This window comes from Mastomys coucha, unplaced genomic scaffold (genome assembly GCF_008632895.1).
Source record: "Mastomys coucha isolate ucsf_1 unplaced genomic scaffold, UCSF_Mcou_1 pScaffold22, whole genome shotgun sequence".
Lineage (NCBI taxonomy): Eukaryota > Metazoa > Chordata > Mammalia > Rodentia > Muridae > Mastomys > Mastomys coucha.
The window spans coordinates 41,197,436-41,203,552 of NW_022196905.1; positions in this window are offsets into that span (position 1 = coordinate 41,197,436).

A 6,117-nucleotide genomic window follows, 5' to 3' on the forward strand; every position below is an offset into this window, starting at 1 on the left:
AGAGCATAAGCTATTGGCGTTCTGTTCAGGAAATTTTCCCCTGTGCCCATGTGCTCGAGGTTCTTCCCTACTTTCTTTTCTGATAGTTTCAGTGTTTTGATGTGGAGGTCCCTGATCCACTTGGACTTGAGCTTTGTACAAGGAGAAAGGAATGGATCAATTTGCATTTTTTACATGCTAACCACCAGTTGAACCAGCACCATCTGTTGAAAATGCTGTCTTTTTTCCACTATATAGTTTTAGCTCCTTTGTCAAAGACCATAGGTGTGCGGGTTCATTTCTGGGTCTTCACTTATGTTCCATTAATCTATCTGCCTGTCACTGTACCAATATCATGCAGTTTTTATCACAATTGCCCTGTAGTACAGCTTAAGTTCTGGGATTATGATTCCACCAAAGGTTCCATCATTGTTGAGAATAGTTTCGGCTATCCTAGGTTTTTTTTGTTATTCCAGATGAATTTGAAAATTGCTCTTTCTAAGTCTGTGAAGAATTGAGTTGGAATTTTGTTGGGGATTGCATTGAATCTATAGATTGCCTTCGGTAAGATGGCCATTTTTACTATATTAATTCTGCCAATCCAGGAGCATGGGAGATCTTTCCATCTTCTGAGATCTCCTTCAATTTCCTTCTTCAGAAACTTAAAGTTCTTGTTAATCAGATCTTTTATTTGATTATTTGAGTTAGAGTTACAACAAAGTATTTTATATTATATGTAACTATTGTGAAGGGTGTTGTTTCCCTAATTTCTTTTTCTGTCTGTTTATCCTTTGTGTAGAGGAAGGCCTCTGATTTGCTTGAATTAATTTTATATCCAGCTACTTTGCTGAAGTTGTTTATCAGGTTTAGGAGCTCTCTGGTGGAATTTTTGGGGTCACTTAAGTATACAATCATATCATCAGCAAATAGTGATAATTTGAATTCTTCCTTTCCAATTCGTATCCCTTTGATATCCTTTTGTTGTCTAATTGCTCTGGCTAGGACTTCAAGTACAATATTGAATAGGTAGGGAGAGAGTGGGCAGTCTTGTCTAGACTCTGATTTTAGTGAGATTGCTTCAAGTTTCTCTCCATTTAGTTTGATGTTGGCTACTGGTTTGCTGTATATTGCTTTTACTATGTTTAAGTATGGGCCTTGAATTCCTGATTGTTCCAAGACTTTTATCATGAAGGGATGTTGGATTTTGTCAAATGCTTTCTCAGTATCTAATGAGATGATCATTGTTTTTTTTTCTTTGAGTTTGTTTATATAGTGAATTGCGTTGATCGATTTCTGTATATTGAACCATCCCTGCATCCCTGGAATGAAGTCTATTTGATCATGGTGTATGATCGTTTTGATGTGTTCTTTGATTCAGTTTGCAAGAATTTTATTGAGTATTTTTGCATTGATATTCATAAAGGAAATTGGTCTGAAGTATTCTTTATTCGTTATGTCTTTGTGTGGTTTAGGTATGAGAATAATTGTGGCTTCATAGAACGAATTGTGTAGAGTACCTTCAGTTTCTATTTTGTGGAATAGTTTGAGGAGTGTTGGTATTAGGTCTTCTTTGAAGGTTTGATAAAATTCTGCACTAAACCCATCTGGTCCTAGGCTTTTTTTGGTTGGGAGACTGTTAATGACTGTTTCTATTTCATGAACAGATATGGGACTGTTTAGATCATTAATCTGATCTTGATTTAGCTTTGGTACCTGGTATTTGTCTAGAAAATTGTCCATTTCATTCAGGATTTCCAGTTTTGGTGAGTATAGGCTTTTTTAGTAGGTTCTCATGATTTTTTGGATTTCTTCAGTGTCTTCAGTGTTCTTCAGTGTTATGTCTCCCTTTTCATTTCTGATCTTGTTAATTAAGATACTATCTCTGTGCCCTCTAGTTAATCTGGCTAAGGGTTTATCTATTTTGTTGATTTTCTCAAAGAACCAGCTCCTGGTTTGGTTGATTCTTTGTATAGTTCTTTTGGTTTCTATTTGGTTGATTTCAGCCCTGAGTTTGATTATTTCCTGCCTTTGACTCCCCTTGGGTGAACTTGTTTCTTTTTGTTCTAGAGCTTTAAGATGTGCTGTCAAATTGCTGGTGTATGCTCTCTCCAGTTTCTTTTTGGAGGCACTTGAAGCTATGAGTTTTAGTTTTAGTTTTAGTTTTAGATTTTTTTAGTTTTTTCCTCTTAGGACTGCTTCATTATGTGCCATAAGTTTTGGTATGTTGAGACTGAAGGAAGGACAAGCCAGACTGATATAGCTATCTCCTGAGAGACTCCGACACTACCTGACTAATACAGATGTATTAGTCAATGGAGGCTAACAGCCATCCATTGAACCGAGTACAGGGTCCCCAATGAAGGAGTTAGAGAAAGGACCAAAGGAGCTGAAGGGTTTACAGCCCCTTAGGAAGAACATCAATATGAACTAACTAGTACCCTCAGAGCTCCCAGGGACTCAACCACCAAACAAGAGCTATACATGGTGGGACTGATTGTTCTGGCAGCATATGTATAGTAGAGGATTGCAAAGTCGATCATCAATGGGAGGAGAGGCCCTTGGCCCTGTGAAGGTTCTGTGCCTCAGTATAGGAGAATGTCAGGGCCAATAAATGGGAGAGGGTGGGGTGGCAAGCAGGGGGAGGGAGGGAGGCAACAGGGGTTTGTTCTTGTTGTTTTTTGGGTTTTTTTTGTTTGTTTTTTTTGTTTGTGTGTTTTTTGAGGGGAAACTGAGAAAGGAGAAATCATATGGCATGTAAATAAAAAAATATCTAATTAAAAAAAGAAAAAATCTACATCTCTCATATGTCATTGAAAATTTAAAGATAAGAATGATTTCTATTTTTTCATCATTACTCAAATAATTGTTATATAATTTTCATTAATGATAATGAGATGTAAGTATGTAGTAAATAAATAAATGAAGTTATAACTCGAAAAAAATAAGTTATTTAAAGTGCCCAGAATAAGCACTCTGAGAGTTTGAATAACTCTCCCTCCCTCCCTCCCTTCTGCTTCCCTCCCTCCCTCCCTCTCCCTCTCTCTCCACTCTGTCCCTCCCTCCCTCCTCCCCCTCCCCCCTCAGGTCCCTCTGTCCCTCCTCCTTCTCTCTCTCTCTCTCTCTCTCTCTCTCTCTCTCTCTCTCTCTCTCTCTCTCTCTCTTTCTATCTCTAGCACACACACGCACACACACACACACACATGCACACCTGCAGGTTGGAAGAACTCTTTCTCAGCCTTGACCCTTGACCCAGTTGAGAGTAGTAGTGTAGCCTTGTTTGAAGAAGTATGTCACTTGGGCTGACTTTGAGATCTTATAGCCTAAGGCCACTTCCAGTTTGCTCTCTTTGCTTCTTGTTGAAATTGAACATGTAACCTTTCAGCTTCCTGCTTAAACCATCTACTTTACTTGCTGCCATGCATCATTGCCACAATGAACTCCAAATACCCATCCAACCAAATAAACTCTTTGTTCTTAAGTCACCTTTGCTCTTGGTGTTTTATTCCTGCACCATCTTTTCATCAGGCCATATGAGATAAAGGAAAAAAAAGTTATAGAAACACTAGCTTCCACTAGGCAATCAAATATATAAATAGCCATTGCAATTGTAATCCTAATCCTGACACTCAACTCCAGAGACTGTAAACACGCAGTTCTGGTTTTAGTAGCATGAAATTAGTATCACTCTTACTTTACATTATTTTCTTTGATGGGATATAAAATCTACATAAACTAAACCTAGAAAACAGGGAGGGTTTCCTTCAGAAACACAGAAACATATTGTAAGAAGTTGTGCCAAGGGAAACAATACACAAGGAATCAGGACCAGCATTCATCAAAAGATCCAGAACTCAAGGTTGTCAACCTAATCTCCCTGGACATCCCCAGTTATTCCTGGGAGTGTTGATGTGATTAGCTTTGTGCTTTGTGACATTCTTGCACATTTGTGCAAATGGAAGAATGTTACTGCTTTTGTCTTCTCACTCCAAAAACTGGACAAAACTAATGTGATTGCTTCAAATCGAATTCTCACCTTTCAAGAATTACCTGTAATTTTTACTGCCCTTTGGTATGTGTTTCTCTGTGTGTGTCCAAGAAAAGCAAGAGTAACTTGTGTATGGATACTAAGGAGCCACATATTCAAGGTACAAGCATGAGGAAGTGTGTTCTAGGAAAAATTACATCATTGTGGGCCAGAGGTAATCTCATCAAAATTTTTATGATATTGAAATATTTATTTTTCGAGAATAAGACAAATAGAGTTATGGCTTTTGAGTAATTTGCTCAAGCCTGTGAAAAACTGGAACTCAATAGATTTTTTTTTCTGACTCAGCTTGCCTCCCATTAAGTGCAGCTGGGACCTCTGGTCTCATAACTTCCCTATATTAATCTCTAAGGTATCTTTAAGCTTTCTGGCTTACTTTACTTTGTGCCTAAGTCAGGTGTCTCTGAAGCTATACACATTTTGGACTCTACATTACCATTTTAAATCCTTTCTCCTTCCTCTTATACCCAGAAAGCAAGAAAGAGTATACATCATAGTGTATAGATTTCAAAAGCAAAGCAGTTTTAAGAACAGTAAGTCAGGGGGAAATCTCTTATGAGCTTTTTAATTATGGTCTGAATGCAGCTGCTTCTAGAACTGAATGTACAGTATTTTGGCATTAGCTTCCTGTTTTGGAAAGAAGAATAAAGCTTTTATTCCAATATCCAAAATACATCTCTCATAATGAAAGACTCAAATTATTTTTGCTAAATAATATTTATAGTTGTTTAAAATTCATAAAATAATTACACAGGAACACATTAAGATGTACTTATTGTGTTTATATTTATTATTTGTCAATTAAAATAAACTTAAAAAGAAATAAGGACTTGATAAGTAGAGATGCAAACTCTCTTGTAGCTGTGAGTGATGTAATTCCTTTTAAGTGGGACACTTAGGGTGATCACAACGTGTAAACTTTGTGAGAAAATGCATATTCCCCAGGTAACACATCGCTGAGGTCTGCTCAAAGAAAGGCTAAAAGGAAAACTTGAAATTGAGTATTCTATTACATTTTCTTTCTTTTTCTACTGGCTGACTCTGGAAGTAGAAAGGATGTTGCCATCAAACAATAATTGTCTTGGAAGAAGAAAAACAGTTTTCTTATCATTTTTCAAAAAGGACGAGAAGAAATCTAAAACAAAATAGTCAAATGCTGACAACCTGCAGGTTTGGAAGCACGCATGGCACAGACTTTGAAATCTGAAGATCAACTGCAGAGAGCATCCAGGGGAAAGTGCAGGAGGCAGGCTTCACTGTATTTAGTTTGGCTTCTTGAGTGTAACACGATGGAACTTGTAACCCAGAACTATTTTCTTAGATATATTCACTAGGGAAGGTGAGCATGATTACAGCTGTGCTGACTTCATGCAAATCAAATTGGCGTTATGGACAATTAATCTTTTGAAACATTAGGATAGCTCTGTAATTTCTCACTTTCGTAAAAATAAAGAAGAAGGCAACATAAATCAAATTATAGTCTGTAGGCCAGAAGTTTATTTAATTGACAATGTGAGACAAAGCCTCACTAAAATTTTATTACATCGGGTTAACCCATAATTCATAACAGTGTCTACTCCTAAACAAGAATAATTATAGCCTAATTCTTACCTGACATGGTTTTTGGCCCTCATTCATTTAGGTTTCAGCTTGAGATAGTTCATCAAGGAGTTCAAGTATCTCAGAATGAGGTGATACTTTCATACATTCATAACCTTTACATTCAGACAATCATGAGTGATTGGCAATCCTAACACAATAAAAAAGAAAGTCCTAAACTATATTTTTAAAGGCAAACAACATATCAGAAATGAAAGCAATTTAGGTGGATTTTAAATGTAAGTAAGTTCAGCTACTACAGACTTAGAAAATCAATTAGTATGCATATATATATATACATAAATATTTTCTTAAAGTAATATTCTATTACATTTTTAACTGAAAAGTACAGTCATTGCATTTACTCAAATCAAGGTAGAATAGAGGACTTAAAAATCCTAATTTCAGTAATGTTGCTCTTTCTCTACAACCTCTCTAGCATCTGCTGTCACCTGAGCATTTTATCCTAGCCATTCTGACTGGTGTGAGGTGGA